The sequence below is a fragment of the Salmo trutta genome, chromosome 23 (assembly GCF_901001165.1).
Source record: "Salmo trutta chromosome 23, fSalTru1.1, whole genome shotgun sequence".
Taxonomy (NCBI): domain Eukaryota; kingdom Metazoa; phylum Chordata; class Actinopteri; order Salmoniformes; family Salmonidae; genus Salmo; species Salmo trutta.
In genome coordinates, this window is record NC_042979.1 from 9,220,239 (window position 1) to 9,231,042 (window position 10,804).

Genomic DNA, 10,804 nt, shown 5'->3' on the forward strand with positions numbered 1-10,804 from the left:
AAATCTGTCCTTTGGTCTGATGAGTCCAAATTTGAGATTTTTGGTTCCAACCGCTGTCTTTTAACCAGCATTGCTACCACAGCATTCTGCAGGAATACGCCATCCCATCTGGTTTGCGCTTAGTGGGACTATCATTTGTTTTTCAACAGGACAATGACCCAACACACCTCTAGGCTCTGTAAGGGCTATTTGAACAAGGAGAGTGATGGAGTTCTGCATCAGATGACCTGGCCTCCACAATCACCCGACCTCAACCCAATTGAGATGGTTTGGGATGAGTTGGTCGCAGAGTGAAGGAAAAGCAGCCAACAAGTGCTCAGCATATGTGGGAACTCCTTCAAGACTGTTGGAAATGGCATTCCAGGTGAAGCTGGTTGAGAGAATGCCAAGAGTGTGCAAAGCTGTCATCAAGGCAAAGGGTGGCTACTTTGAAGAATATAAAATCAGAAATATATTTTGATTAATTTTACACTTTTTTGGGTACTAGATGATTCCATATGTGTTATTTCATAGCTTTGATGTCTTCACTATTATTCTACAATGTAGAACCCTTGAATGAGTAGGTGTGTCCAAACTTTTGACTGGTACTGTAAGTATGCAGACCCTTTGCTAGGAGACTCGAAATTGAGCTCAGGTGCATCCTGTTTCCACAGCCTTATTCTTGAAACCAAGATTGAACTCTTTGGCCAGAATGCTAAGCGTCACATCTGGAGAAAACCTGGCACCATCCCTACGGTTAAGCATGGTGGTGGCAGCATAATGCTGTGGGGATGTTTTTCAGCGGCAGGGACTGGGAGACTAGTCAGCATCGAGGGAAAGATGAATGGTACAAATTACAGAGAGACCCTTGATGAAAACCTGCTCCAGAGCGCTCAGGATCTCAGACTGGGGCGAAAGTTCACCTTCCAATAAGACAACGACCCTAAGCACACAGCCAAGACAATGCAGCAGTGGCTTCGGGACAAGTCTCTGAATGTCCTTGAGATGGCCCAGCCAGAGCCTGGACTTGAACCTGATCGAACATCTCTGGAGAGACCTGAAAATAGCTGTGCAGCGACGCTCCCCATCCAACCTGACAGAGCTTGAGAGGATCTGCAGAGAAGAATGGGAGAAACTCCTCAAATACAGGTGTGACAAGCTTGTAGCGTCATACCCAAGAAGACTCGAGGCTGTAATCGCTGCCAAAGGTGCTTCAACAAAGTACTGAGTAAAGGGTCTGAATACTTATGTAAATGTTTAACAATTTAATCAATTTTAGAATAAGGCTGTAACGTAACAAAATGTGAAAAAAGTCAAGGGGTCTGAATAATATCCGAATGTAATTCCAATGCACAGACCCAACTGATGTATTGCTACATATCGGTATGTTTCATCATAGAAACATCGCTTTGTGCATGTCATGTAGAAACGGGAAAGGGCCATCCCCAAACGGTTGCCACAAAGTTGGAAGCTCAGAATCATCTAGAATGTCAATGTATGCTGTTGCGTTAATATTTCCTTTCACTAGAACTAATGGGCCTAGCCCGAACCATGAAAAACATCCCCAGACCATTATTTCTCCTCCACCAAACTTTACAGTTGACATTATGCATTGGGCCAGGTAGCATTCTCCTGGCATCCGGTAAACCCAGATTCGTCCGTCGGACTGCCAGATGGTGAAGTGTGATTCATCACTCCAGAGAATGCATTTCCACTGCTCCAGAGTCCAATGGCGGCGAGCTTTACACCACTCCAGCCGAAGCTTGGCATTGCGCATGGTGATCTCAGGCTTGTGTGTGGCTGGTCGGCCATGTTAACCCATTTCATGAAGCTCCTGACAAACAATTATTGTGCTGACGTTACTACTGAGTTCCAAACTGCCTCTGGAAGCAAGTGTTGCAACCGAGGACAGATGAAATATCCCAGAAATGGTCCATGTGTAAAAAAGCTTATCCCTCTCAAATGTTGTGCACACATTTGTTTACATCCGTGTTAGTGATCATTTCTCCTTTGCCAAGATAATCCATCCACCTAACAGGTGGAATATCAAGAAGCTGATTAAACAGCATGATCATTACACCTTATGCTGGGGACAATAAAAGGCAACTCTAAACTGTGCAGTTTTGTCACACAACACAATGCCACAGATGTCTCTGTTTTGAGGGAGCTTGCAATTGGCATGCTGACTGCAGGAATGTCCATCAGAGCTGTTGCCGTAGAATTGAATGTTCATTTCTCTACCAAAAGCTGCCTCCAGCGTTGTTTTAGAGAATTTGCCAGTACGTCCAACCGGCCTCACAACCCCAGACCACGTGTAACCACGCGAGGCCAGGACCTCCACATCCAGCTTCTTCACCTGCTGGATCGTCTGAGAACAGCCGCCCGGACAGCTGATGAAACTGTGGGTTTGCACAACCAAAGTATTTCTGCACAAACTGTCAGAAACCGTCTCAGGGAAGCTCATCTGCATACTCGTCATCCTCACCAGAGTCTTGACCTGACTGCAGTTCAACATTGTAACCGACTTCAGTGGGCAAATGCTCACCTTCGATGGCCACTGTCACGCTGGAGACGTGTGCTCTTCACGGATGAATCCCGGTTTCAACTGTACCGGGCAGATGGCGTTGTGTGGGCAAGCAGTTTGCTGATGTCAACATTGTGAACAGAGTGCATCATATGGTGGCGATGGGGTTATGGTATGGGCAGTCATAATCTACGGACAACGAACACAATTACATTTTAACAATGGCAATTTGAATGCAGAGATACCATGACGAGATCCTGAGGCCCATTGTCGTGCCATTCATCCGCCGTTACTACTAAGCATTGGACTAGTAACCGCTTGAATCCCCGAGCTGACAAGGTAAAAATCTGTCGTTCTGCCCCTGAACAAGGCAGTTAACCCACTGTTCCTAGGCCGTCATTGAAAATAAGAATTTGTTCTTAACTGACTTGCCTAGTTAAATAAAGGTAAAATTTAAAATGCACGGCCCAATTTCTCAAGGATCTGTACACAATTCCTGGAAGCTCAAAATGTCCTAGTATTTCCATGGCCTGCATACTCACCAGACATGTCACCCGTTGAGCATGTTTGGGATGCTCTGGATCGATGTGTACAACAGTGTGTTCCAGATCCCGCCAATATCCAGCAACTTCGCACAGCCATTGAAGAGGAGTGGGACAACATTCCACAGGCCACAATCAACAGCCTGATCAACTCTACGCGAAGGAGATGTGTCGCGCTGCATGAGGCAAATGGGGGTCACACCAGATACTGACTGGTTTTCTGATCCACGCCCCTACCTTTTTTTTTAGGTATCTGTGACCAACAGATGCATATCTGTATTCCCAGTCATGTGAAAGCCATAGATTAGGGCCTAATGAATTAATTTCAATTGACTGATTTCCTCATATGAACTGTAACTCAGTAAGATCTTTGAAATTGTCACATGTTGTGTTCATATTTTTGTTCAGTATAGATTGTGTCATGCCTTTATCGATCTGATATTTTGTTTACGTGGCCTACCTGGTAGCGCTGTTTTGTTCTGTTCACATTCATTTGTTCGCATTCACAGTTGTGTCGGTATTCTAAGTCATATTGCGATTCAGTATTTCTTTCCCCCATGCATGAATAACTAGGCTACTACTTTCAGCATTTAGTTTGCATTATTTTGGTAAGACAGCTGTTTGTACAGATTCATTCACATAAGGCAATTCACCTATTACAAACAGCTTATTTATCTTGTAGCCTATATTCCTTACCAAAACGGCCTTGCTTTAGTGTGTAGGCCACTGTCCATTCTGCTGATACAACATATCAGAGACAGGCTACAGATTTCAGGCCAACCTGTCACTTCAAAAGCACTCAATCAGTGGTCTCAGAATCTCGACATTTGACCGTTATGTTTATTGTGGTATAATGTGATATAAGCATAATTCAATATAATTCCAATGTAAGACCCCCCCCCCCCCCCCCCAGAATTGTACTCCCTCACCGATTTCAACAGCCCCCTTAGTCACTTTATCCTGGCGCCGGGGTCTGTCTGGCTGTATTGGATTTCTGTTCCACTCCTGTCTTGAGAGCTAGTTTAGATACAGTAGCTTCTGTTTTGAGGTCATGTATTGGATCATTATAGAGCTCTAGGAGATCATCTAAAATGTAGTTCACGTCAGGCATGCCGATCCCGAGCTAACTTGAATGATGCTCATTTCTCTACTGACTATGTTCAAAATAAGGAGAGCACCATAACCATAGACAGCCTCTCTGGCTGACACGACTAGGCCTCATACAGTCATTATGAGGTAAAGGAGCATCTGCTTATTGTCATTATAAAGAGGTAGAATTGCATTTGCCATAAATCTGAGGAAAATGTAACGAGCGTCTTCTCGTCTTCACAACCGTAAACAATCCCTCGGACTGACAACTAGGCCTCACACGGTCGTTAGGAAGCCAAGGATCATCTGCTTATTATCATTATAAAGAGTTTGACTTAAAATATGTCTTTATTGCCATTAACATGACGAAATCATGACGAGAGTGAAAATAATTCAAGAAATAGGGAAGTGTCGTCTGTCAAACCCAATTTATAGACATGTGTTTGGATGGACAGGGAGAAGAAGCATACATAAATCTCAGGCTAAAAGGTCATTCATGGATTGAATAGGCAATATGTTATTGTCCTTAATGACTAGTAAACTTAGTCAAGAGTATCAGTATAATGACAATATCAAACTATATTAAAGAGTGGATTTGATAATGATAGCTCCAATCTGAAAAATACTGTAGACAAGAAAAGTCCATTTCTGCCACTCTCCTATAGTATACCCTTTAGATTGGATTCTCCTGGACTTTTAGATTTCACACAGGCCTCAGGAAGGACAGCCTATGAAAACATAATGAGAAAACATCATAGTGGTGGGAGAAGCTATCCTAGAATGCACTTCAAAGTCATGCACCCTGTCCCGAGAGGTCTCCTCACCCGTTTCCCCTTTCATCCGCCTCCTCCTTTTCTCTTCCCCTCCTCCTCTCTCCGCCTCCCTTTCACGTTTCACTCTTATTCCTCCTTTTCCCATCCTCTTTATGCCTTGGGGAGCATTTTAATAGACTCCTAACCCTAAACTTAGCTTCATGTCCACACCCCAGCTCAACCCTAACCCTTGCCAAAACCCTAGCCCTAGCTTCATGTCAACACCCCAACACAACAACTAACCCTAGCAAAAACCCTTACCCTAAACTTTGCCCAAGGCAAGACATGAGTACTGAAAACATACAGTACAAGTCAAAAGTTTGGGCACACCTACTCATTCAAGGGTTTTTCTTTATTTTGACTATTTTCTACATTGTAGAATAATAGTGAAGTCATCAAAACTATGAAATAACACATATAGAATCATGTAGTAACCAAATTATTGTTAAATAAATCAAAATATATGTCATGTTTCAGATTCTCTCTTGGCATTCGCTCATCCAGCTTCACGAGGAATGCTTTTCCAACAGTCTCAAAATGTTTCCCACATATGCTGAGCACTTGTTGGCTGCTTTTCCTTCACTCTGCGACCAACTCATCTCAAACCATTTTAATTGGGTTGAGGTCGGGTGATTTTGGAGGCATCATCTGATGCAGCACTCCATCACTCTCCTTAGTCAAATATCCCTTACACAGTCTGAAGGTGTGTTTTGGGTCATTGTCCTGTTGAAAGATCATCCGTTCACCTACTCTGCGTCTCACAAAGACACAGCGGTTGGAACCAAAAATCGCAAATTTGGACTCATCAGACCAAAAGGCAGATTTCCACCGGTCTAATGTCTATTGCTTGTGTTTCTTGGCCCAAGCAAGTCTCTTCTTATTATTGGTGTCCTTTAGTAGTGGTTTCTTTGCAGCAATTTAACCATGAAGGTCTATTCGCACAGTCTCCTCTGAATGGTTGATGTTTAGATGTGTCGGTTACTTGAACTCTGTGAAACATTTATTTGGCTGCAATTTCTGAGGTGCAGTTAACTCTAATGAACTTATCCTTTGCAGCAGAGGTAACTCTGGGTCTTCCTTTCTTGTGGAGGTCCTCATGAGAGCCAGTTTCATCATAGTGCTTGATGCTTTTTGCGACTGCACTTGAAGAAACTTTCAAAGTTGTTGACATTTTCTGGATTAAAGTAATGATTGACTGTCATTTCTCTTTTCTTATTTGTGCTGTTCTTGCCATAATATGGACTTGGTCTTTTACCAAATAGGGCTGTCTTCTGTATACCACCCCTACCTTGTCACAACACAAGTGATTGGCTCAAACACTTTAAGCAAAGAAATTCCGCAAATTAACTTTTAACAAGGCACACCTGTTAATTGAAATGCATTCCAGGTGACTACCTCATGAAGCTGATTGAGAATGCCAAGAGTGTGCAAAGCTGTCATCAAGGCAAAGGGTGGCTACTTTCAAGAATCTCAAATATTAAATATATTTGGATTCATTTTACACTTTTTTGGTTACTACATGATTCCATATGTGTTATTTCATAGTTCTGATATCTTCACTACTATTCTACATTGTAGAAAATAGCAAAAATAAAGAAAAACCCTGGAATTAGTAGGTGTGTCCAAACTTTTAACTGGTACTGTATAAATACCAATTTAGAACCTCAGATTACTAACCATTATCGACCATCTAAACCGAAACCCCACCTCTTTAAGGAATACCTGGGATAGGATAAAGTAATCCTTCTAACCCCCCCCCCCCCCCCCCCCCCAAAAAAGATATAGATGTACTATTGTAAAGTGGTTGTTCCACTGGATATCATAAGGTGAATGCACCCATTTGTAAGTCGCTCTGGATAAGAGCGTCTGCTAAATGACGTAAATGTAAATCTATCCTGAAAATTTGACTCTACACAGTATAAATTGTTTGGTTGAAAAGACATTTCCTATTAAAAAGAACGATGCGTATAGGATATGTGGGGATATAGAGGATATGTAGCCTAGATTTAAGAGTACATGAGATAACGACATGCATAAAAAAACGTCTTTAATGACATGTATAACAAAGGGAGGAGAGGAGGGATAGAGTGATATAAAATAGAGGAGCGATAGCTCTAACAGCCAGTGTATCCCTAGGGGGGATGTTGCAGCTCCAGTGAACAGGACTAAGGGCCCATCTCTGCCAGAAACCATTAGACACGGAATCTGTTCCCCTGCCTCTGCTCCCCACATATAACTACAATTACCAAAATGGACATTCCCATTGTAATCAAGGTTCTGTGGTGTGTACGTACATACATTCTAGTTATTATATTTATATGGCTCCCACTGTCCACTAAGAAAAAACAGAACACTGGTCGGAATGCTCCTCCCTCCTGACTATTCTGTTCAGCTCAGATCTACAGTCATGACAATGGTAATTAGCACTGGGATGTCTGCCATGTCACAGCACACACACAGAGAGAATGAGGAAGCCATTCTCGGGTCATCTTGGTGCCAGTTAGTTGTATGTCCAGACAGTGGAATGGTATGTATAGCAGGCCTCTCTACAGTATCAACCAGGTTGAAAAGCAGGCTCTAAGGAAACTAACAATGAGGTATCATTAGTGCTATGCAGGCCTGATATGCCTTAATTTAGATGGGCATTCTGGGAGAGAAAGCATTGCTGACACTTGTGAGAGAGAGTACGCACTCAGTCCTGGCTGCACAGTGGAAATGGCTATTGTCACTTGTGTACATTTCATATACATGCCAGAGTTATTGACCATACATTTACATAATTTAGCAGATGCTCTTATTCAGAGCAATTTACAGTAGTGAATACATACATTTTTTTTGTACTGGTCCCCCATGGGAATCAAACCCACAACGTTGCTGTCAGAAGCACCATGCTCTACCAACAGAGCCACTTGGGACCTGACTTAGACTAAGACATGACTGCAGGCCTGGATGGAGCCTGAGAGCAAGGCAGTTAACCCACTGTTCCTAGGCCGTCATTGAAAATAAGAATTTGTTCTTAACTGACTTGCCTAGTTAAATAAAGGTAAAATTAAAAAATTAAAAAAGCGAGGCTATTACAGCCTGAGAGTGAGGCTTGTGCTATTCGAGTGGAGAGTAGAGAGGAGGCTGGTTGAGGGGGAATTGAGCAATCCCCAAATCCTTCTCAGACCCCCTTCAAGGGATCTCCATATGCACTGTCTGCTTGCATCACGAATGATCCATGACTGCAAAATAGAGACTACCAGCGATCCCTCCCTGCAGTACATTAAATATTGGTATGTAAAATAATGTGAATGATCTCCAAATTACCTATGCATGGCAGGTTGCTGTGGGCTGATGGGCTTACAGATGGGCTTACAGTCCAACTTGACGAATCAGCTTGGGGAACAGTGATGATAATGTAATGAATATGACTTGGTGCCAATGGTGTATTTGTTAAGTACTTCCTTTGATCATAAGGAAATTCATGTCCATTTATGATATTGTACACCCACACTCTTTCTCCCCACACACACACACACACACACATCCCTCCTATAAACACACAAAGAACAATCATCAAACACCATTAAGCTGTACTGTGTCCTCATTAATCCTATGGGATCCAAAGCAAACAGACAGAAAGTAGTCCCTCACTGCTGACAGCGAGGGACGTGGTTGCTGGGGAAACAGATAGGCCAGACATTGTTGGCCGACACCTTGGGGAATGGATGGGACCTCTGGACTGATGGGCAGGGGGAGAGAGAGAGGCAGGGTGTGTGTGTGTGTGTATTTGAGAGAGAGAGAGAGAGAGAGAGAGAGAGGCAGCTTAATTCATCTTTTGGAAAGGATGGTAGTTCTGTCCGTGTAGAAGTGACAGCTGCCGCTCAGGGCTGGTTATAGGAGGGACTGTGTTACTGCTGCTAGCTTCCCTAACAGATGTCTTATTTATATATATATATAATATATTGTCATATACACCAGATAAATGTGTTGTTTTACAGGGTCAGGAGCAAATTAGGGTTAAGTGCCTTGCTCAAGCGTACATACTGTAGACAGATGTTTCATCTTGTTGGCTCAGGTATTTGAACCAGACCCATTCAGTTACTGTCCCAACACTCTAACTGCTAGACTACATGCCACCAGGAGTCACTGTAAATGCACCATCATCATCCACAGAGTGACTGTTTGACCTATATTAATGAGTGGTATTAGATTTACAACAGCACAAAACTATCCAGCAACTCACCAAACTATAGTTTTCTTCAGGAACAAAAAGTGAAATGTGAAATATAACATGTGAAATACAAGTAATGGACTTGTTTATACACTTTCAAAATGCATCCCTCTGTTCTCACTTTCTCGGCGGAATCTCCCAATCAGATACAGTGAAATGTGAGAATAGGATGCATTTGTAAAGTATTTAAAAATGTCCCAGGAGAGAGATGGCTCCTAGATGGCCCTCTGCTGCTGTGGTGTGGTCCAACGTGGGAATGACATGATCCGACTACACCGCTCACAAAACTCTGCACATACTTTATAGTGGCCCCATTCAACTTTCTCTTTTGTTGATCTTAACTTGATGAAAATAAGTAGAGGTAATTATCCATTCCAACAGTCAATGTGAAAAAAGTTTAACTTTCTGTGGAAAACAACTTGATTAGAAAAAAATGGCTGTTTTTACGAAAATGTTGACTAGCCTGCGCAGCCGCTAGTGGCCGCTATGGATCTCCACTATCGTCAGGGCTTCAATTGCCCTGCCGGTAACATACTCATGCCCCTCGAACGACCGGTTCGTAATAAAACATCCTCCATTCAGGCTGCAAAGGCATCAGTTTCCTCCTTAACTAGCTTCATGGCGTGCCGTCTGAAGAAAACGGAGGAAATATGCATACTGTAAAACAATTTTCCACTACCATGTTAGAGTGGCTAATGCTATTTCCTAATGCCACTTCCTGATGTTGCGCCCCATGTTTAGCCAGGGGTAAACAACCGGCTGCTGTAACCTGATTGGTTGGACGCGGTGTGCAACATCCGGAAGTTGTCTGAAAATCTGAGAATGTCGGTGGAAATTGTTTTATTAAAACAGTACGCATATTTCCCCTGTTGTTTTTCGGTGGCACGCCATTAAAGCTAGATATGGAGGACACCGATGCCTTTGCAGCCTGAAGGAAGGATGTTTTATGTACAGACCGGTGGAATTTATTATCAGCGTGCCCAGATGATAGTGGAGATTCATTGCGCCCACTATAGCTGCTGACCAGGCTACTTAATGACATAGTTGTGGTAGTTTTTTTGCTTACGCTACAATGTGATTCTTTGTAGCCCCTCATACGGAGAAACAATGGTGCATTCTGAGACCATGTGTGCAATGATGACTGCATCACTGATTGAGATGCAGACACATTGTTCCTCCCAGGCAGCTATTGAGAGGCACACAATATGGATCTAGAATACATATTTTTCAGACATTGAAGTTAGATTAATTGTAGGTTCTGAATGAAAGCTGAAAAGACATAATTTACAGATGTTGAAAATACGTCTTGTTTTGGTAATTGATTCTATGGCCAAATTTCAACTGCACATACATGTAAGCATTATGTCACACTAATATTTTTTTAATCCATTTAATATAGGACAGAGAGGCCAAGTAAAGATTGCAAAATATAATATTTATTATTGCTGTTATCTCACATACACTTATGTTAGCTTTTTCAAAAGCTTCAAAACTGGCAGCGATAATGTTCAAAGTAGTCCAACCTACAGAATAAACCAACAGACCACTTCAACTACAATAATGTTCTCAGTAACGGTTACAGAAATGTTTCACAAGTTTGAATAGCACAGTACGGCACAGTTCAGTACAGTGGAGCACAGTA